The sequence below is a fragment of the Primulina tabacum genome, chromosome 6, assembly GCF_025594145.1.
Source record: "Primulina tabacum isolate GXHZ01 chromosome 6, ASM2559414v2, whole genome shotgun sequence".
NCBI classification, from domain to species: Eukaryota; Viridiplantae; Streptophyta; class Magnoliopsida; order Lamiales; family Gesneriaceae; genus Primulina; species Primulina tabacum.
The window spans coordinates 17,331,254-17,355,199 of NC_134555.1; the positions used below are offsets into that span (position 1 = coordinate 17,331,254).

The following is a 23,946-nucleotide window of genomic DNA, read 5'->3' on the forward strand; positions in this document are numbered from 1 at the left end:
AATGGAAAAATTATGTATATGCATGTTTTTAATTAAGTGGTGAATATGATGACACGTTTTTGAAGGATGAGAGTTGGTTGTGACTAACAAGATGACACGAAAGGTTAGGGCTCAGTGGACGGGTAATGCCGTCGCTGATGCTTCTGCCGTCGGGTACCTCGGTTATACGTAGATGGATCCATCGAATTACATGATAATACGAAAGTCACAGCTGACGAACGGAATTGAAATTAAGAAAATGAACATGTATATGTCTTCATGATGATATGTGCTATGATTATTAACATATTTGGACAGGTCACGATTATGCTTATGATTTTACCGCTGACATGAAATGTATGTTGATTACGATATTTTTCACTGCTGCTTGTTACGTATATGCATTTGTTATCATGGTGCAGGTGTGTTGAGTCTTTGGACTCACTAGACGTGTGTGATGCAGGTGATCATGATTTTGAGACGAATGGAGGGGCCAAAATCTGAGCCGGCAGGCCGTGGATGTCCGCACAACCCTAGGACCACACTTTTCCGCACATCATGATTTTGGGAGAGATGAGAGGACTTGGACATTTTATACACTCATTTCGATATACTGATGATTACTAGTATTTTTATTTGCTCATGCTTGTGATTACCTACTTGGAACAGTCCGATTATTTTCAATTGTAATATGTCTTTTAATAGTCAAATGTTTAAGATTATTTTTAAATTGTATTTTTTTTAGTAAGGTTGCATGCATGCAGATTATTTAAATGTTTAGTTTCAAAATGTGAGCTTTACAAAAAAAAATTATTTCATGCACTTTTAAAAAACAGTAGACGTCATATTTGGTATCAGAGCAAGGGTCCTGTTTAAGATTGTGCCACCGCTAGCTTCTGTAGCTCAGTCTTCGAATCTCAAGTCTGTAAGATTTTATGTTTTAATGTTTAAAATGATTTACTGTTATCACCTGCATGTTTTCATGATTTATGCTTCACGATGAGTTACTGTTCATGTATAACTGCTTTTACGACTTAAGGATTTATTATTTTAAAAACTAGATTAAATGCATGACGAGTTACATTTATTAATTAGACTGTATTCAGATATGCCTCCCAGACGTGCTCCCAGTAACGATAGGAAGGAAGAGATTCCCGTGGGTGGCAGAGGACCTCCATCACCACCACCACCACCACCAGGAGACCCAGCTACTCGAGTGCTAGAGGGGATAACTACACTGATGGAGCAGGCCCAGCAGGTGCCCCAACCACAGACCGATATCTACAAGCAGTTTAGGCGGCTCGGCCCGAAGGAGTTCGGGGTACCATAGACCCTTTCTTGGTAGAGGGATGGGTTAGATCACTGGAGCTACACTTTGACTACTTACAGATGAGAGATGGTCAGGTGCGCCATTTATATGCTGAGGGATTATGCGTCCTTATGATGGGAGAGAGCCGCCCACGCAGTCGACTTGACTACTCTCACTTGGGACAGGTTCAAGGAGATGTTCTACAGCAAGTTCTTCTATAAGGGCCTAGAAATCCGTACTTGGAAATTTGCGAAAAAATTAAAATTTTTCATTTTAAATAATTAAAATTGCCTCCTTCATAAATGAACTTGTAAATAAAGTTTGATGTTCAATGTGGCAGCGGAAGAAATTAACATTTTTCGAAATAACAATAAAAAGTTTTTTCCAACAATAGTTAAAATGTTTGAGCCATCAATTAAAAATAAATGCTGAACAGAGGTCCTCGGGTCCTACTACTGCCGACTCGAGCCTGCTCACTGGTCCCCGCCCTCGGCCTCGGCATCATCAGAACCTAAAACAATCAAGTCTAGTGAGTCTAAAGACTCAACATGCATATATCGTAAATAACGAGTAAATACTATAGTAAAATTTCATGGAATAAAAATGTCATGTCACGAGGCATATCGTAAAAGTGTCGTGTCATGATTAATTATAATACGTGCATAACTGAACTGAAAATATCATGGTAAAAATGTTTGCTCCTTGGAGCCCTGTACTGAAATAGCCTGTAATAATTTTCCTGGTGAGATTATGGTATACGCAAGTGGCCCCTGCACTGAAACTGACCGGTAACTGGCGACCGGATAATAAAATGCTCCCATGACCGGTAACTGGCGACCAGGTAAAATAGTATACGTTTGATCAGACTGTAGCCACAGTATATTGGGTGAAACAAACTCAACTGACCGGTAACTGGCGATCGGACCGGTAACTGGCGACCGGATTTAGCAATAATCCCATGATAGTGAAATGGCCACAAGCAATATCGCATAATCTCAAAGATGAACATTTTATATATTTATGCACGTAATATAATTAAATGACACAATTAATATCCTGTAATAATTTACTGCTTGGATTGGATCACTCCCAGGCTCGCTGCGACCTAAATATGTCATCAAAAATATGCAATAGATTTATGGGACCAAACTATGCAATAACATTCTAAAATGTGACAATTACGCCTACCGACTTCGTATTTAATCATGACTCCGAACCAACCTGAACCAACACTGAACCGTCATGTAGTCATGATTAAAATACGCCTAAAATGATAAAATAATGCTCCTAAAATGGTGAGGGCCAAAATCTAGGTGAATGGAGGCCAAAACAAGAAACGCTCTTTCGAAAGTCAATTTGGCACATCGCACCGTAAATTCTCGTACGACCTCAAAAATGAACCGAATTACAAACGGTCAAAAACATGACCTTCCTAACTAAATGAGGCACTGTCCAGTCCAAGCCCATAGACTAAAAGCCGACCGAGAACTCGAACGAGCCACTGAACCGTCACAGCAAGTTGCTGTCCAAAAATACAGCAGCTGTGCTTGGTTTGCTTGCGTCGTTTGCGAGGCTAATGGCCATTGGGGCTTGAACCTCCGACCAACACCTCTTACCAACGTCCCAAGGAATGATTTGAACCATGGCTAGGGGCCCTAGGCCAGCCACAATCCTCACCATTCCAGCAACCAACCAAAAACTCCTACCGAGGACACTCATGCGTGCGTGTGCGGTGTTGTGCTTCGCTTGCTGTCTCATCTCGTTCCAGTGGTCATTTGATTGACCATGGCACGACCTAGACATCTTGGGGCATGGTATGAACCGTGGTTAAGGGCCATAGGCCAACCAAGATCCACACCAAACCACCAAAACCGAAACTCATATGCTGTACCAAGGAAGGGCCGAAATGGGGAAAGGGGCTGTTCTTGCGTTTTATTTAAAAACCGATGCACCATGGACCAAGCCACCAAAAGGGCAACTTAGTCACGTCTTAGACATGCTACGGAAGTGATCTAACCATGGCTATAGGCCCTTGGGGCAGCCAAGATCAGATCCTTTCTCCTTTGACAGCACACACAGAATTTCGAAACATAAATGGCAAGGAAGAGAAGCTGCTGTTATTTTCGATTTCTGTCATGCATGGGGCTTGTTTGAATGGACCATCACAGTCCTGACACACCCTAGTATGTGTCTAGATCTAGCCTAGTGAGCTTGGAATCGAACCATCCACCTGAAACCACAAAACTTGAGAAAACCATGAAGCTGCCATGAAAGTCGAAAAAAAATCTGCACATGCATTTCGAAAAGGCTTGAGGTATATTTCGGTTTTCTTGTATAAAATCATGTACAAGTGATGTTTATAAATAATAGTAGGACTTGATTGGAGAGCAAGAAAGATTATATGCATGCCTGGTTTCGTTTTGAAAGAAAACGAACGAAACGACGACGACGCGGCGCGGAGGAGTGGTGCGATCTAGCTTTCTTCTCTACCTTGCTCGATTTCTCTCCTCTTAAAAGCTATGAACCTCACTGATTTTTTTTTTCTTCTCACATACACTCTGAATTCGGTGGAGAGGGGAGGATAATATTGGTTAGGGGAGTGAGGGAGTGGTTGCCATATAATGGGGAACAAGCAAGACCAAATCTACTAGTTTCGAAATTTGAATTATGGTTGCTATCAAATGATATGTTGGATGATTCTAGAATGCAAGTGGCCGAACATGAAAGGCTAGGACTAGGTTAGGATAATGCTCAATAATTAATTAATTAAGGTGGACTACTAATAAAAGAAAGATTAGCATGTTAATCACCAAAAAGAATGGGTCAAAAGGGTGATGAGTTGGCATGGTAATGCTCTAGCAAATAGGGGTGGCCGAAATCTTAACTATAAAAGGAAGGAGAAATATTGATTATCTAGTAAATTAATAACCCTTAAAAGCCTCACTAATCCTTTAATTAATTTAGTGAATTAAACCCTTAATTATTGGAACTTAAATGAACTTATTTCCTACTCACCTCAAGTAATTAAATTAAATCCCCAAACCTCCTTATTAACTTAAATGAACTTACTTGCTAGCTAAAATAAATTCTGGAAATGTTTCTTGAATCTTAAATTTTATCTCAAAACTCCTAACTCCAGTCCGGCCTCACTGAAATAACTGAAATGGTAAAAATCAAACTACTGCATGAAATAATAAAATAATTAACTTTAAATACTCATGCAACAAAAAATCATTTTTAATTTAAATACTAGAATTATTCATGGTTTATACGTAGTCTAAGTTACGGGTTCTACAATCCTTCCCCCCTTAAAAGAAATTTCGTCCTCGAAATTAAAACTCACCGAATAACTCGGGATAACGATCTTCATCTTCGACTCAGACTCCCATGTAGCTTCCTCCTCTGAATGGTTGAGCCATCTGACTTTGACTCGCTTAACCAGCTTGTTCCGAAGCTTCTTCTCCTGCCTGTCTAGGATCTGCACTGGTCTCTCCTCATAAGATAAGTTCGGAGTAAGCTGCAACGGCTCGAAGTTCAAAACATGCTAAGGATTCGCCATGTACTTCCTTAGCATAGAGACGTGAAAGACATTGTGTACTCCGGCCAGATTCGGCGGAAGAGCCACACGATAAGCTAGCGTCCCAACTCTGTCAAGGATCTCAAATGGTCCAATGAATCTCGGACTGAGCTTCCCTTTCTTGCCAAATCTCATGACACCCTTCATAGGTACCACCTTCACAAAGACATGGTCGCCGACAGCAAACTCTAAATCTCTCCTCCTCTGATCTGCATAGCTCTTCTGTCGACTCTGAGCAGTCCTCATTCTCTCACAAATCCGGGCTACTACGTTGACAGTCTGCTGAATAATCTCTGGACCCAACTCTGCTCTCTCTCCTACTTCATCCCAATGCACAGGTGATCTACACTTGTGGCCATATAGTGCTTCATACGGAGCCATACCAACGGAAGACTGGAAGTTGTTGTAGGTGAACTCTACCAATGGCAAGTTCGACTCCCAACTCCCAGAGAAATCAATGACGCAAGCACGGAGAATATCCTCCAAAATCTGAATGTCTCAGCTCTGACTGCCCTATCTGTCTGCGGATGGAAAGTTGTGCTAAACAGCAACTTCGTACCCATAGTCGAATGTAAACTCTTCCAAAACGAGGAAGTGAATCTGGGATCTGTGTCAGATACGATAGATACTGGAATGCCATGAAGTCGGACTATCTCCCGGATGTACAACTCTGCATACTGAATCATGGTGAAAGTCGTCTTAATAGGCAAGAAATACGCTGATTTGGTAAGACAGATCTACAATCACCCAAATAGCATTCGATCCTCTGGCTGACCTCGGCAATCCGGTCACAAAGTCCATGGTAACATTCTCCCACTTCCACTCGGGAATAGGGAGAGGCTTGAGCAAACCTGCTGGTCTCTGATGCTCCGCTTTTCACTAATTGGCAAGTCAGACACTCGGACACAAATCGCCTGATATCCTTCTTCATCCTTGGCCACCAATACAATAGCTGCAGATCCATGTACATCTTCGTACTCCCTGGATGAATAGAGTACGGCGACGTATGGGCTTCTGATAAGATATCTGCTCGGATAGAATCACTGCTAGGAACCCATATCCTGTCTCGGTATCTCACAATACCATCACTGACTGAATACAAGACACTGCCCTTGGCCTCATCCCTCTGCTTCCACTTTGCTAACTGCTCATCTGATGACTGACCACTGCGAATACGGTCCAGAAGAGAAGACTGAATGGTCAAGGTAGATAGACAGGGAACTCTACCTTGAGGATAAGTCTCAAGATCAAACCTCTGCATCTCAATCTTAAGAGGTCTCGACACTGTCAAATGAGCCATCACTGCGACTTTTATGCTCAATGCATCCGCAACTACATTAGCTTTACCCGGGTGGTAGCTAATGTCACAGTCATAATCCTTCACAAGCTCCAACCAACGCCTCTGACGTAGGTTCTGCTCCTTCTGCGTAAAGAAATACTTGAGGCTCTTGTGGTCAGTAAAGATCTGGCACTTCTCTCGATCCAGATAATGCCTCAAAATCTTCAAGGCAAAAACTACTGCGGCCAACTCTAGATCATGGGTAGGGTAGTTCTTCTCATGAGTCTTCAACTGTCTAGAAGCATAAACTATCACCTTCCCATGCTGCATCAATACTGCGCCAAGACCGAGCTTCGAAGCATCGGTATACAGAACAAACTCACCGGACCCTGACGGAACGGCCAAAACTGGTGCTGAGATAAGAGCTTGCTTCAAAGTATCGAAGCTCTTCTGACACTCCTCGCTCCAAACAAATTTCACATTCTTCTTTGTCAGTGCTGTGAGTGGAACTGCAATCGAAGAGAATCCATTAATGAACTTTCGATAATATCCTGCTAAGCCAAGAAAACTGCGGATCTCTGATGCATTCTGCGGCACAACCCAATCTCTGACTGCTGCAACTTTCGCTGGGTCTACCTCAATGCCACTGCTGGAAACAATGTGGCCTAAGAACGCCACCTTCTCTAACCAGAATTCGCATTTACTGAACTTTGCGAATAATTTGTGTTTCTGCAAGGTCTGCAACACTGTGGTCAGATGCCTGCTGTGATCCTCCCGATTCTTGGAGTAGACGAGAATGTCATCTATGAACACTATCACAAACTGGTCGAGGTATGGCTGAAATACGCGATTCATGAGATCCATGAAGATCGCTGGCGCATTCGTCAAACCGAACGGCATCTCAAGAAACTCGTAGTGACCATAACGAGTCCTGAAAGCTGTCTTTGAAACATCAGCATCTCTCACCTTCAACTGGTGATACCCGGAATGCAGATCAATCTTGGAGAAAATTGAAGCTCCCTGCAACTGGTCAAACAGATCCTCAATCCTCGGAAGTGGGTATTTATTCTTCACTGTAACCCTGTTCAACTCCCGATAGTCAATACAAAGCCTCATCGTGCCATCTTTCTTCTTAACAAACAAGACTGGCGCGGCCCAAGGTGAGAAACTAGGGCGAATGAACTCCTTGTCAAGAAGTTCCTGAATCTGCTTCTTAAGCTCTGCCATCTCTGTCGGTGCAAGTCGGTATGGTGCTTTTGAGATCGGAGCCGTACCTGGCATAAGCTCGATGGAAAACTCCACGTCTCTCTTAGGTGGCATACCAGAGACGTCCTCAGGAAAAACGTCTAAGAAGTCTCTAAAAATCGGAACATCTGAGGTTGACTGACTGGGCGCCTCGGGGACAGATACAAAGGTTGCTAGAAACGCCCAACACCCTCTATGCATGAGCTTCCCAGCCTGAACATATGGAATAATACGTGGTAGAGGAAAGTACCTGTCTGGCTCAAATAAGAACTGCGTCATTCCAGGCGGTCGGACTAGAACAGATCTCCGCTGGAAGTCAATCAAAACTCTGTTCCGCAGTAGCCAATCCATCCCTAGTATAATGTCAAACTCTAGCATCGGCAGTACGATCAGATCTGCATAAACAAGGTTGCCATGGAGCTCAAGATCTATGTCTCGGATCACACTGGTGGCTGCCATCTCCTCGCCAGACGGCAGTACTACGGAATAGGCTATATCTAGCCCAATGGTCTTAACTTTGAGAAATTAGCAAAGACCTCTGAAATGAATGAGTGAGTGGCCCCTGAATCTATCAAGGCCTTCGTAGCGAAACCGGATATAAAAATTCTCCCTGAAAGATCGGAACTCTAAGTTGAACCCAATAGTTACAAAGACTAAACTTATAGACATGCAAAGGTTGAAGTTCTTCTAACTTCAATTTCCAAAATATTACAAAGTAGGGCATGCAATCCTATCGCAATTCTATGTTCAAAATATTAACCCAAAACATTAAGCTCCAAATGCAGACTCAAAGCTTAAGGTACCTGTCATCAGCATAGTATCGGGGTTCGTCTCCGTCGCATGGAGAGCAAACACTCTGCCCTGGGTAGGCAGGTTCCTCTGAGGGCACTGCAGAAATAAGTGGTCTGGACTACCACACCTATAACACTTTCCTGAGCCGTACAAACATGCTCCAGGATGGCGACGTGAACATTTAGGACAGACTGGGCGCTCAGGAGCCCTCGGGGCTGGGCGTCCACGCTGCTGCTGGCCTCTGTTTCTAGGCGGTCCGTGAAAAGGCCTCTTGTTCTGCTGCTGATGCTGCTAAGGAGGAGGGCGGTGTGGTACCTGGGCTGGTCGCTTTCCCAAGCGATCTCTCTCGATGTCACACTGATCCTGCTCTGCGGCTAGGGCTTTGGAGACAACGACCTCATAAGAAGTAGGGTCCGACACCCTAACATCACTGCGCAAGATCGGCCGTAGACCCACCAGAAAATGCATCATCTTGGCTCTAGCATCGTTTGCAATCAGGGGTACAAAATGACAACCCCTCTCGAACTTACGGATGAACTCCGTAACAGTCATATCTCCTTGCCTCAAGCTCATAAACTCAGTGGTCAACCTGGTGCGCACTTCCTCAGCAAAGTATTTGGAGTAGAACACCTCCGTGAAACGTACCCAACTCAGCGTAGCCATGTTCAGGGCTACCGATGCTCCTTCCCACCATAAGCGGGCATCTCCTCCGAAAAGATAAGAGGCACAACGAACTCGATCCGCATCGCCAAGCTCCATGAAATCAAAGATAACCTCGAGGGACTTGATCCAGCCCTCGGCAATCATGGGGTCCGACGTCCCAGAAAACTCTTTCGGACGCATCTTCATGAAATCTTTCGTAGACAGCCTCGGGCCCTGTCGGCCTGGTCGCCACAGCATTGTTCCCCGAAAACTGTGCGAAGAACTGAGTCATCCCAGCTAACATCTGGGCATTCATGTCCGGTGGAGGTGGAGGTGGTAAGTCTCTCTCCTGCCTCGGCTCCTCTCTGCCCTCTCGGCGAGGCTCATCCTCAGTAGGGCGCTCAAGGGTGCGTCTAGGGGGCATACTGTTCCATATATAACTCATACGTAACTAACATGCATAATCCCATAATTTAATTAAATTTAAATACTGAACAAATAAAATGAATCTGGACATAAAATGCTTCATGAAATCATGCCGTTAAGAAAATAATTCATACTTTAAAGAAAATGCGTAAATATAATTTACAGACCGAAGACGTGACTTCGTGAGCTTCTCGTGGTCAGTAGTAGTACAACCCTATACAAAACCACCGCTCTGATACCATCTATAAGGGCCTAGAAATCCGTACTTGGAAATTTGCGGAAAAATTAAAATTTTTCTTTTTAAATAATTAAAATTGCCTCCTTCATAAATGAGCTTGTAAATAAAGTTTGATGTTCAATGTGGCAGCGGAAGAAATTAACATTTTTCGAAATAACAATAAAAAGTTTTTCGAACAATAGTTAAAATGTTTGAGCCATCAATTAAAAATAAATGCTGAACTGAGGTCCTCGGGTCCTACTACTGCCGACTCGAGCCTGCTCACTGGTCCCCGCCCTCGGCCCCGGAATCATCAGAACCTACAACAATCAAATCTAGTGAGTCTAAAGACTCAACATGCATATATCGTAAATAACGAGTAAATACTATTGTAAAATTTCATGGAATAAAAATGTCATGTCACGAGGCATATCGTAAAAGTGTCGTGTCATGATTAATTATAATACGTGCATAACTGAACTGAACATATCATGGTAAAAATGTTTGCTCCTTGGAGCCCCGTACTGAAATAGCCTGTAATAATTTTCCTGGTGAGATTATGGTATACGCAAGTGGCCCCTGCAATGAAACTGACCGGTAACTGGCGACCGGATAATAAAATGCTCCCATGACCGGTAACTGGCGATCGGGTAAAATAGTAAACGTCTGATCAGACTGTAGCCACAGTATACTGGGTGAAACAAACTCAACTGACCGGTAACTGGCGACCGGATTCAGCAATAATCCCATGATAGTGAAATGGCCACAAGCAATATCGCATAATCTTAAAAATGAACATTTTATATATTTATACACGTAATATAATTAAACGGCACAATTAAATATCCTGTAATAATTTACTGCTTGGATTGGATCGCTCCCAGGCTCGCTGCAACCTAAATATGTCATGAAAAATATGCAATAGATTTATGGGACCAAACTATGCAATAACATTCTAAAATGTGACAATTACGCCTACCGACTTCGTATTTAATCATGACTCCGAACCAACCCGAACCAACACTGAACCGTCATGTAGTCATGATTAAAATACGCCTAAATGATAAAATAATGCTCCTAAAATAGTGAGGGCCGAAATCTAGGTGAATGGAGGCCAAAACAAGAAACGCTCTTTCGAGAGTCAATTTGGCACATCGCACCGTAAATTCTCGTACGACCTCAAAAATGAACCGAATTACAAACGGTCAAAAACATGACCTTCCTAACTCAATGAGGCACTGTCCAGTCCAAGGCCATAGACTAAAAGCCGACCGAGAACTCGAACGAGCCACTGAACCGTCATAGCAAGTTGCTGTCCAAAAATACAGCAGCTGTGCTTGGTTTGCTTGCGTCGTTTGCGAGGCTAATGGACATTGGGGTTTGAACCTCCGACTAAAACCTCGTATCAACGTCCCAAGGAATGATTTGAACCATGGCTAGGGGCCCTAGGCCAGCCACAATCCTCACCATTCCAGCAACCAACCAAAAACTCCTACCGAGGACACTCATGCGTGCGTGTGTGGTGTTGTGCTTCGCTTGCTGTCTCGTCTCGTTCCAATGGTCATTTGATTGACCATGGCACGACCTAGACATCTTGGGGCATGGTATGAACCGTGGATAAGGGCCATAGGCCAACCAAGATCCACACCAAACCACCAAAACCGAAACTCATATGCTGTACCAGGGAAGGGCCAAATGGGGAAAGGGGCTGTTCTTGCGTTTTATTTAAAAACCGATGCACCATGGACCAAGCCACCAAAAGGGAAACTTAGTCACGTCTTAGACATGCTACGAAAGTGATCTAACCATGGCTATAGGCCCTTGGGGCAACCAAGATCAGATCCTTTCTCCTTTGACAGCACACACAGAATTTCGAAACATAAATGGCAAGGAAGAGAAGCTGCTGTTATTTTCGCTTTCTGTCATGCATGGGGCTTGTTTGAATCGACCATCACAGTCTTGACACACCCTAGTATGTGTCTAGATGTAGCCTAGTGAGCCTGGAATCGAACCATCCACCTGAAACCACAAAACTTGAGAAAAACGTGAAGCTGCCATGAAAGTCGAAAAAAAATCTGCACATGCATTTCGAAAAGGCTTGAGGTATATTTCGGTTCTCTTGTATAAAATCATGTACAAGTGATGTTTAAAAATAATATTAGGACTTGATTGGAGAGCAAGAAAGATTATATGCATGCCTGGTTTCGTTTTGAAAGAAAACGAACGAAACGACGACGACGCGGCGCGGAGGAGTGGTGCGATCTAGCTTTCTTCTCTACCTTGCTCGATTTCTCTCCTCTTAAAAGCTATGAACCTCACGATTTTTTTTTTCTTCTCACATACACTCTGAATTCGGTGGAGAGGGGAGGATAATATTGGTTAGGGGAGTGAGGGAGTGGTTGCCATATAATGGGGAACAAGCAAGACCAAATCTACTAGTTTTGAAATTTGAATTATGGTTGCTATCAAATGATATGTTGGATGATTCTAGAATGCATGTGGCCGAACATGAAAGGCTAGGACTAGGTTAGGATAATGCTCAATAATTAATTAATTAAGGTGGACTACTAATAAAAGAAAGATTAGCATGTTAATCTGTGAAGGGCCAAAAACTCCATTCTTGAAAATTTGCGGAAAATTAAGAATTTATTTTTTTTTTTTAAAAGAACTTAAATGGCCTCATTCATAAAATCACTGGTGAATCAAGTTCAATATTTAAAATAATAGCAGCGGAAGAAAATAAAGTTTGCCAAAGATCACAATTTAAAAATTATCCAACGACTGATAAAAATTGTTTGCGGAAAAAAATAACAACGGCTGCTCTGAGGTCCTCGGGTGCCACTACTGCCGACCTAAGCTGGCTCACTGGTCCCCGCCCTCGGCCCTGGCCTCATCAGTACCTACAACAATCAAGTCTAGTGAGCCTAAAGACTCAGCATGCATATATCGCAGGTAACGAGTAAAAATCTGAATTTAAAATATGCATGAGTTAACATATCCTTTCCTGAGGCATACTGAAAATAATCTGTACTGAGCAATTATAATACGTGCATAACTGAACTGGAAATCACTGTAAAAATATTTGCTCCTTGGAGCCTGTACTGAAATATCTGGTAAAATTTTCTGTTGAGATTATGTTTTGCGCCTGTGGCCACTGCACTAAGCTGAACTGATCGGTAACTGGCTACCGGGGAGGCTGAAACTGAACTGAGCTGGCCGGTCACTGGCGACCGGGTGGTACCATACTGAACTGATCGGTCACTGGCGACCGTAAAAATAACACTCCCACATAGTGAATGAACCACAAGCCATATCGCATAAATCTCAAAAATAATCATTTTCTATTTAATGCACGTAAAAAAATTAACTGGCATAATGAAAATTCCTGATTTTACCAACTGGATTGGATTGGATCGTTCCCAGGCTCGCTGCAACCTAACTGTGCCATGAAAAATATGCAATAGCTTAAACATGACCAACTATGCAATTTACGTTCAAAAGATGCGACTATGACGCCTAATGACTTCGCATTTAATCATGACTCCGAGCCAACCTTAACCGACACTGAACCGACGTATAGTCATGATTAAAATACGCTGAAAAATCATAAAATAATGTTCCTAAAATGATAGGGTCGAAATCTAGGTGGAATGGAGGCCAAAACACGAAACGCTCTTTCGAGAGTCAATTTGGCACATTGCACCGTAAATTCTCGTACGACCTCAAAAATGATCCAAATGACAAACGGTCAAAAACATGACCTTCCTAACTCAATGAAGCACTGTCCAGTCCAAGGCCATGGGCTAAAAGCCAACCAAGAACTCAAACGACGCTTCTGAACAGCAGCATACTTGCTGTCAAAAAAATACAGCAGCTGCGCACTACAAGACTTGCATTTGTTTCGAGACTATCGGCCATTAGGGGCGTGAACCACCGACCAGGGACTCTTACCAACATCCCAAGGAATGATTTGAACCATGGCTAAGGGCCCTAGGCCAGCCACAATCCGCATCACACCGAATCTTAACCGAAGGGTCCAACCGAGAGCAACGTGCATGCGTGTGTAGTGTTTATGCTATGATCGATGTCTTGCGTCGTTCCAGTGGCCATTTGATTGACCATGGCACGCTCTAGACATCTAGGAGCATGATATGAACCGTGGCTAAGGGCCATAGGCCAACCAAGATCCATACCAAGCAACAAAAGAACGAAATCAAAAGCTGAACAAATGAAGAAGCCGAATGGGGCTGTTTTCACGTTTTGATTAAAAACCGAGGGGCCATGGACAAAGCCACCAAAAGGGCAACTTAGTCACGTCTTAGACATGCTAGGGAAGTGATCCAACCATGGCTATAGGCCCTTGGGGCAGCCAAGATCAGATCCTTCCTCCTTGACATCCAAACTGAATTTTTGAATCACATTTCTGCACCTATGGGGGACTTGCTGTCATTTCGGTTTTCCAGCAAGCATGGGGCTGGTTTGGATGGACCAATATGGTCCTAATGCATCCTACTACATGTATACAAGCCGCCTTGGGAGCCTGGAGTCGATCCAATACCTGAAACTCACAAACCAAAAGAAATCGTGAAGCTTGCCATGAAGAGCCGAAATTCTGCATGTGTGTTCCAAAATATTTTGACATGTATCTCGGTTTTCGCTTGCTAAAACATGATCATGTACTGAAAAATAAATAATAATATGACTTGATTGAGGTTTGAAAGAAATCTAGACATGCCTGGTTTCGTTTCGAAAGAAAACGAACGAAACGACGACGACGCGGCACGGAGGAGGTGGAGCGCTTCTTGTCTACCTTTCTTGAACTCGATTTTCTTGCCTTCCCTCTAGCTAAGACTCACGATTTTTCTACACTGAAAATGGATCTGAATGGTGCTGAATTCAGTGGTGAGGGAGGGAGAAAATGGTTGGGGAGTGAGATAAGATGGGTGCAAAATATAAGGAAGGATCAAGACCAAGTCCACTCCCTTTTGAATTTGAATTTTGAATTATGGTTTGATATCAAATGAGTTGGTGGATGCTTCTAGGAGGTAGTGGCCGAAATTTTGCTTATTTTCTAGTCTAGGATATGTCCATTTATTTAATTAAATTGTGCTCCCAAAAATCCTAGAATTATCCTACTAATTACATGCAAAGAATTGGTCAAAGTTGATGAGTTGGAAAATGAATCTTCTAGCACTAAGGGTGGCCGAAAAATGCATGATAAAATAAAGGGAAATGTTGATTATCTAGTCAATTAATAATCCTTGAAAGCCTTACTAATCCTTTAAATAATTTAGTGAGCTAACCCCTTAATTTAATAACTTAAATGAATTCATTTCTTAATCACCTCAAATAATTAAATTAAATCCTCAAACCTCCCTTTCTAACTTAAATGAACTTGGTTGCTAGCTAAATTAACTTCTGGAAATATTTCTCGAATCTTAAATTCTATCTCAAAACTCCAACTCCGGTCCGGCCTCACTGAAAATACTGAAATGCTAAAAATCAAACTACTGAACTGAAATAATAAAATAATTAACTTCAAACAAATGCATTTAAAATAATCATACAATGAAGTCAATTAAATTTAAGAAAACCTAGAATTATGCATGGCTTATACGTCTACTGATTTACGGGTTCTACATAATCACCAAAAAGAATGGGTCAAAAGGGTGATGAGTTGGCATGGTAATGCTCTAGCAAATAGGGGTGGCCGAAATCTTAACTATAAAAGGAAGGGGAAATATTGATTATCTAGTAAATTAATAACCCTTAAAAGCCTCACTAATCCTTTAATTAATTTAGTGAATTAAACCCTTAATTATTGGAATTAAATGAACTTATTTCCTACTCACCTCAAGTAATAAAATTAAATCCCCAAACCTCCTTATTAACTTAAATGAATTTACTTGCTAGCTAAAATAAATTCTGGAAATGTTTCTTGAATTTTAAATTTTATCTCAAAACTCCAACTCCAGCCCGGCCTCACTGAAATAATTGAAATGGTAAAAATCAAACTACTGCATGAAATAATAAAATAATTAACTTCAAAATACTCATGCAACAAAAAATCATTTTTAATTTAAATACTAGAATTATGCATGGTTTATACGTAGTCTAAGTTACGGGTTCTACATCTTCCCTGCTGATGTCAGGAGCCACCTGACGATGGAGTTTATGAGTCTCCGCCCGGGGGAATCGTCTGTGGCGGAGTTTATCAGAAAATTCGACAGGGTCAGTCACTTCATGCCCATTATCTCCAAGGATGCCGCTCAAAAGTTGAGGCATTTCATGGATGGACTGAGACCCACCCTTCACCGGGATGTTATGCTGATGAGGATGGCGGGATATGATGAGACCACCGCCTGCGCTTTATGCGGAGCAGTCTCTGTGGGACATAGACTTTGAGATGCAGAGAAAGAGGCATCAGGCCCAGTCCAGTTCTCAGCCACAGAAGAAGCAGTATATAAGGCCAATGAGAAAACATAGGCAGCAGAAGCCCCAGGGACAGTACAGGGGGCCAGGACAGCAGTGGCCACCTCAGGCACCATGGGCTCCTAGGCCGGAGGGAGGGGCGACATGCAAGCAGTAGAACAAATATCACTATGGCAAATGCATGTGGGGCACCTACAGATGTTTTGTATGCAAACAGGAGGGGCAGAAGGCTGCAGATTGCCCTCAGAACATAGGTCCCACTACCGGCAGGGCATATGTGTTACATGCCGAGGATTTGATCACCGTAACCCTTACACTTAAGTTTTTTTATGTTTACCGCTTTAATTGAACTTGATGAATTGTTTGTTATTATAAATAAATTATGGGATTGAAAACCTAGAAGAATTAGGATGAATGCTCTGACTAGTTTGAATTGAGGATTTAATTGCATGAATGGATAATTTTAGAGGCTAAATTCGAAATTTGTGAAGCCTATAGTGTGATTTTCGAAACTTTAGGGGTTAAAATGTAAATTTCAAGATTTTAGGGGGTAATTTCGAAAATTTCGTGGAATGCATGGGGTTAATTCAGTTAATTTTGAGGATTTCGGGTTAATTGTAGGTAAGAAAATTTTTAAGTTTTAACACGATTAGATTTGATGGTATGTTCTGTCACAGGGAGGATATATATTTCAAGTGTAGCTACGCATGCATTGCTAGATTTAGGGGCTACACATTCTTTTATAAACGAATCATTCGTAAAGAAACTAAAAATCTTGCCAGTAGCGATGGATTCAGGGTTCAGGGTATCGATCCCATCCGGGGATTAGATGTTCACATTCCAATTAGTGAAGAAATTGGGGCTTCGTTTACAGAAGTATACGGTGCACGTAGATTTGATAGTTCTACTGTTACCGGAGTTTGACATCATCTTGGGTATGGACTAGCTATCGTCCCATGGAGCAGTCATAAATTTTCGACAAAGGTCAGTGTCTGTCAGACTGCCTAGTGGGAAGACGTTTGTCTTTGAGGCAGCCAGACACAAGCATTTGCCACACGTCATTTCCTGCATGTGTGCGAGAAGCTTATCAAGAGAGGCTGCCACACATTCTTAGCCAGCATCGTATCAGTGTCAGAGCTAGTCAGTTAGAGGCTCGAGGAGGTGGCGGTAGTCAGCGAGTCCTCCAGTGTGTTCCCTGACGATGTTTCAGGCATCCCACCAGATAAAAAGGTGAACTTTTCTATTGAGCTTATGCCAGGGACAGTGCCGATATCTAAAGCACCCTACCGGTTGGAGCCTGAAAAAATGAAAGAACTGAAAGATCATATTCAGGATCTATTAGATAGGGGTTTCATTCGCCCTAGTTTTTCTTCCTGGGGCGCACCAGTTCTTTTTGTCTAGAAGGAGGATGGCAGCATGCGACTGTGCATTGATTACAGAGAGCTGAATAGACTCACTATTAAGAATAAGTATCCGTTGACGAGGTTCGAGGATTTGTTTGATCAGCTTCAGGGAGCATCAGTGTTATCAAAGATAGATCTCCGATCCGGATACCATCAGCTGAAGGTGAGAGAGACCGACGTGCATAAGAAAGCCTTCAGGACGCGTTATGGGCACTATAAGTTTATGGTCATGCCCTTCGGCCTGACGAACGCACCAGCGATCTTCATGGATCTCATGAATCACGTATTTCAGCCATACTTGGATCAGTTCGTCATAGTCTTCATTGACAATATCTTGATCTATTCGAAGAGCAGAGAGGAGCACACTCAACACTTGAGGAGAGTACTGCAGACTCTACAAAATAGACGACTGTATGCCAAGTTTAGCAAGCGTGAGTTCTAGCTAGACAAGGTGGCATTCTTGGGCCACATTTTATCTCAGGATGGCAAAGAGGTCGACCCCAACAAAGTAGATCCAGTCAGAGATTGGCCAGTTCTTAAGAGCGTGACAGAGATCCGTAGCTTCTTGGGATTTGGAGGTTACTATAGGGAGTTAATTCAGGGCTTCTCTTCTATTGCGGTGCCTATGACCGCCCTGACGAAGAAGAATGCAAAGTATATCTGGGGATTTGAGTGCCAGTAGAACTTTGACAGACTGAAGTAGGCTTTGACCACTACACCAGTTCTAGCTATGCCATCAGGGCAAGTAGTGTTTGTGGTATATACAGATGAATTGAAGCTAGGGTTTCGTCGCGGTTCTGCTGCAGCAGGACAGATTTATAGCCTACGCATCTAGACAGCTGAAGGTCCATGAAAAAAATTTTCGACTCATGACCTCGAGCTAGCAGCAGTGGTATTCGCCCTGAAGATCTGGAGACACTATCTGTATGGGAAGAAGTGCAGGATTTTTACTGATAATAAGAGCTTGAAGTAATTCTTCACACAGAAAGAGCTTAATATGCGACAGAGGAGGTGGCTTGAGCTGGTGAAAGACTATGATTGTGAAAGTAGCTACCATCCGGGTAAGACTAATGTGGTTGCAGATGCTCTGAGTAGGAAGCACACAGTGATTGCTGATTTGTCGGTGCAGAGACCTTTGCAGGCTGAGATTCAGAGATTTGATCTTGTAGTTTATGACAGGGGCGAGGCCCCGAATCTTGCTACTCTTATACTACTAGTCGACTCTGAGAGACAGAATTCGATCAGAACATACTTCTGAGGAGCAGTTACAGAAGTGGAGACAGAGGAATGACGCTAATGGCCAGAGACTGTATAAATTTGTGGACGACATAGTCAGATATATGGACCTTCTATGGGTTCCTGAAAGTGATTCCCTCCGAGCATATATCTTGAGCGAGGCCCACAGCACCCCATACTCCATCCATTCCAGGGAGTACAAAGATGTATAAGGATCTATAGACTCTTTACTGGTGGCCATGCATGAAGCGATATATTCTGTGGTCCGTCTCCGAGTGTTTGACATGTCAGGAGGTCAAGACAGAGCATCAGAGACCTGCAGGAAAGCTGAGACCACTCCCTATTCTCGCGTGGAAATGGGAGAACATTACTATGGATTTTGTGACAGGGCTTCCGAGGATTACTAGAGGATTCGATGCCATTTGGGTGATTGTTGATCGGCTCACTAAATCAACTCATTTCTTACTGATAAGGAAGACATTCACCATGACTCAGTACGCAGAGCTGTACATCAGAGAGATAGTCAGACTTCATGGGATTCCAGTGTCCATCATATCAGACAGGGATCTGATGTTCACGTCTGCATTCTGGAAGAGTCTTCACCAGGCGCTAGGTACTAAGTTATTGTTCAGTACTACCTTCCATCCTCAGACAGAAGGTCATTCAGAGAGGGTGATTCAGATTCTAGAGGACCTACTCCGAGCATGCATGAACGACTTCCAGGGTATCTGGGAGCCAAATTTATCTCTTTTGGAGTTTACATACAACAACAGTTATCAGGCATCGATAGGTATGGCTCCATACGAGGCACTGTACAGGAAGAAGTGTAGGTCGCCAGTTTATTGGGTTGAGGTGGGAGAGCGAGCAGAGCTGGGTCCGGATATTGTCAGACAGACAGCAGATTTAGTGGCCATGATTCGGGACAGGATGAAGACTGATCAGAGCCGTTAGAAGAGTTATGCTGATTAGAGGTTGCGAGATCTTGAGTTCGCAGAAGGGGATCATGTTTTCGTGAAGGTCGCACCGATGAAGGGTGTGATGAGGTTCGGGAAGAAGGACAAGCTCAGTCCTATATTCATCAGACCATTTGAGATTTTAGAGAGAGTTGGGACACTCGCATACAGAGTCGCATTACCGTCAAATCTGGCGGGAGTTCTTAATGTGTTCCACATCTCCATGCTGCGGAAGTACATATCGAATCCTTCGCATGTGCTTAACTATGAGCCACTTCAGCTGACACAGCACCAATCATTCGAGGAGAAACCCAACAGATTTTGGACAGAGAGGAGAAGAGGCTCCGGAATAAGGTGATCCAGATGGTCAAGGTCAAGTGCCTGAATAATTCCGAGGAGGAGGCCACGTGGGAGACCGAGACCGAGACCGAGATGAGGAATCACTACCCGGAGTTATTCGGTACGTTTTAAATTTCGAGGACGAAATTTTATTAAAGGGGGGAGAGTTGTAAGGTCCAGGAATTTAATTTACGGAACCTGAATGCATGCAATCTAGAATTTTAATTAAAATATGTGTTTAATTATTTCTATGTATTTTATGCATAATTACTGCATGATAGGATTTATTTCATGAAATTTTAAAGGTTCATGCATTAAAGATTTTTAAGTTGCATTTCGCACTCGAACGAGGAACGGATACCAAGGAATTATCAGGAAAATTATTTTTATTACATGATTAGTTTTAATTAATAATATAAGATGTTTTAAATTTATTTTTCAAGAAATTGGTTTTGTTGGGTATTTTTACCCGGCATAGAATATTTTTCAGTGGTACGTAAAATTTATTGAAACACGAGAATATTTTAGGGTTCAGGTAATATTTTAAAAAACTTACCAAAACAAAATATTTTTTGGGTGTGTGTTTGGACTTAATGGGTCTATTTTTAAGCTTAATGGACTCCCAATCCACTTTCTACCCTTTAATTTTATACTACGGCTCCTTAAACCCTTTTATTTAACCTTAACCTAGCACCTAATTATTATTTAACCTAAACCTAATCCTCCTACCAGCCAACACACCCATTCCCCTATAAGTTCCGCTCAATTTCAACAGCCCCTCATCAGCCAAGCTTCGGCCAAGCTTCATCTTGCAAAGAAAATCCCTCTGGTGCCTTCTCTTGGCACGGTTCTTCAAAGTTTTTATTCAATATACATCAAGGCACTCCATGTTACCTTGTTTTGGCATCATTCACGTCTTATACTACTGTGTGTATGCATTTGTTTGAGAAATTTTTGATCTAGCCTAGGACACGAAGGGTTTTTCGATTGCATGAAATTATTGCATTTTTTTGTATTGTTAGTCACGGTTTTCTGGTCTTGTACGAGGGGCTGCCAATATCGGGTCACTAAGGGGAGATACATGATGGTTTTAAGGAGTTAATAAGGTAGTATGGAAGGCTAGACGTTGTAGGGTGGATATCGAGAGGCATTGTCCCTAAGATGGCTCGGTATTAAGGAGATCGCGTTGAAACAGAGGGACCTGGCAGTACGAGGATTGATTCAAGTCCTAGACCAGATCATTCAGGGTGTAAGACATGGCTAAGGAGGGTTCGAACGCTGCTGGAGCCACCTTTGAAGCCGAACGATCTTGAGAAGGGAGAAGAGATCGCGGGTTGGGTAGTCTCGGGAGTTTTGTTCAGGGACGAGCTGCGGCTTGCATGGGTGTGTAGCCGTGGGTTCTAAGGGTTCAGAGGGGTCCTATGGGTGTCCAAGAGGGGTGGGTCAGTAGCTGGATTCATAGGTTGTAAGCTAGCATCTATTATTCAGAGGAGGCCGCATTAGGGATCGAGTTTGGGGAAGAGTTGTCGTCCAGCAACTTTTAGGTCCATTCCAAAAAGTTTATGGGCTTAGTATTGATGGTTTTAGGGCCTTTAAGTGTTTATAAGGTGTGGTAAAAAAGTTGGGAAAATTCGGTTAAGTTTCGAGTCGATCTGGGTTAAAACGGAACCCCGGGCCAAGTTTTAAAACGAATTAGTTAAGTTGTAAAATGGCTCGAAATTACGTCTAAGAATGCTTAAAAATATGTTTTGGAATGTTTAAGGAGTTTTATAAGCTTCGGGTCAAATTTATAGGCAAAGAGGTAAAACGATAATTTTGGGTTTCTAGGGGCAAAATGGTCATTTTGCACCCGGTGTGAGATTTTGGTCCTGGTTTAAGGATTTTTATAAGCTTCGGGTCAAATTTATATGCAGAGAGGTAAAACGGTAATTTTGGGTTTTTGGGGGCAAAATTGTCATTTTGCACCCGGTGTGAGATTTTGGTCCTGGCAGCGCCCTGGGCAAAAATTTATCATGTTTTAAATGTTTATGCATCATTTCATGATTTTTATGGACTTACGATAAATACGTTGCATGCTTGGTTTAAAGGAAAAATTATGTATATGCATGCTTTTATTTAAGTGGTGAATATGATGACACGTTTTTGAAGGATGGGAAGTTGGTTGTGACTAATACGATGACACGATAACATGATGACACGAAAGGTTGGGGCTCAGTGCACGGGTGATTCCGTCGCTGATGCCTCCGTCGCCGTGCACCTAGGTTACACGTAGATTGATGCATCGAATGACATGATATTACAAAAGTCACAGCTGACGAACATAATCTAAATTATGAAAATGAACACGTATATGTTTTCATGATGATATGTGCTATGATTATTAACATGTTTTGACAGGTCACGATTATGCATATTATTTTACCACAGACATGAAATGTATGTTGATTACGATATTTTTCACTGTTGCTTGTTACATATATGTATTTGTTATCACGGTACAAGTGTGTTTAGTCTTTAGACTCACTAGACGTGTGTGATGCAGGTGATCATGATTTTGAGGGGACTAGAGGGGCCGAACTCTAAGCAGGCAGGCCTAGATGTGCGCACAACCCGAGGACCACACTTTTCCGCACATCATGATTTTGGGAGAGATGAGAGGACTTGACATTTTATACACTGATTTCGATACACTAATGATTACTAGGATTTTTATTTGCTGCTGCTTGCAATTACCTACTTGGAGGATTCCGATCATTTTAAATTGTACTATTTCTTTTAATTTTCAAATGTTTACAATTATTTTTAAATTGTATTTTTCTTAGTAAGTTAGCATGCATGCAGATTATTTAAATGTTTACTTTCAAAATGTGAGATTTACAAAAAATAAAATAATATATATATATATATATATATATATTTAAAAACATTTAAAAAACAGTAGACGTCACACATACACATGGGTTTAAATCATGATTTTTGATCCAAAACACGAGAATTATTTACATGAAGGGGCTGCCATGATTAGGGATTGTTTGTGCAATATTTTTACACGAGTTATGGATCCTAGAATGCACGTTGATAAACTATACACGAATCAGCAACATGCTGGAACCGAAGCCTAACATTTTATTGTCAAGGGGTCGGGTTAGGGGTGTAACGTACCGTACTTTTAACTACTTAAAATTTGCGGAAAAATAAAAAATTTTGTAAATGAATCGTGAACCTTCAAAATTCGATAAAACAAAATGTTCATCCCCAAAGTAGTTGCAAAAAGGATCTCAAAGTAAATTTTGTCAAAGATATTTGTTTAAAATCTCATAACCAATAACATAAATCAGAGTACTTTTAAACATTTAATAAAACTTAAAACTTGGCGGTCCTCGGGTTTAACCTCCCACCCAGTCCAAGCCAGCTCACTGGTCCACATCTCTCGTCTCCTCAAATGCCTTATCACCTGCACCGATCAATTCTAGTGAGTCTAAAGACTCAACATGTATAAACTGTAAGTAACGAGTAATACGTAATAAAAGCACATGCAACTTTAAAATAGAGCGTACGTACTTGAAACTTGAACTTGCATACTTAAATCTTGAACGTAACGTACTTGAAACTTGTACATACATACATAAACATAGACGTGCCATCATCATAAGACTTTTCTAAAACATGCTTGCATACTTTTACATACTTGAACATTCATAAACTTCATCATTTTGCGTAGAGATATGTTTCAAAGCAAGTGACTCATACATAAATGCGCCTGATCAGACTAAACCACAGTACTGGGCTGACAGGAAAGATCCACTGCCACATACATAAGATCCTCGTTCATGCTTTAACGAGTGGATTGGTCCCTGGTCATTCTTTACCGCTTTCCAATCCTGATCTAACCACGTTCATGCTTTAACGGAGTGGAGAGGTCGTCGTTTACGTTCACCGACTTCCAAACCCATTCATAAATTGGTCACATGACATTTAGCATACCTCAAAAATAAAACATTTTCTCATTTGTACGTCGAACATACTTACTTGGCATTGAGGGATTCATTGGATCTCGCTTGGGGCCACTCCTGCACATACTAACATGAGTTTCAATACTTATCTTGCATAGCTTAGA

At 42.1% G+C, this 23,946-nt stretch overlaps 1 long non-coding RNA gene across 1 annotated transcript in view; it reads left to right on the top strand.

Annotated features, from left to right (window-relative positions):
• The first annotated feature begins 9,876 nt into the window (after positions 1-9,876).
• LOC142548094 (uncharacterized) overlaps positions 9,877-23,946 on the top strand; it is a 117,655-nt gene continuing 103,585 nt past the window's right edge. Inside the window, exon 1 of the long non-coding RNA XR_012820881.1 lies at positions 9,877-9,960. This is a non-coding gene — a long non-coding RNA (uncharacterized LOC142548094). The remainder of the gene's footprint in view (positions 9,961-23,946) is intronic.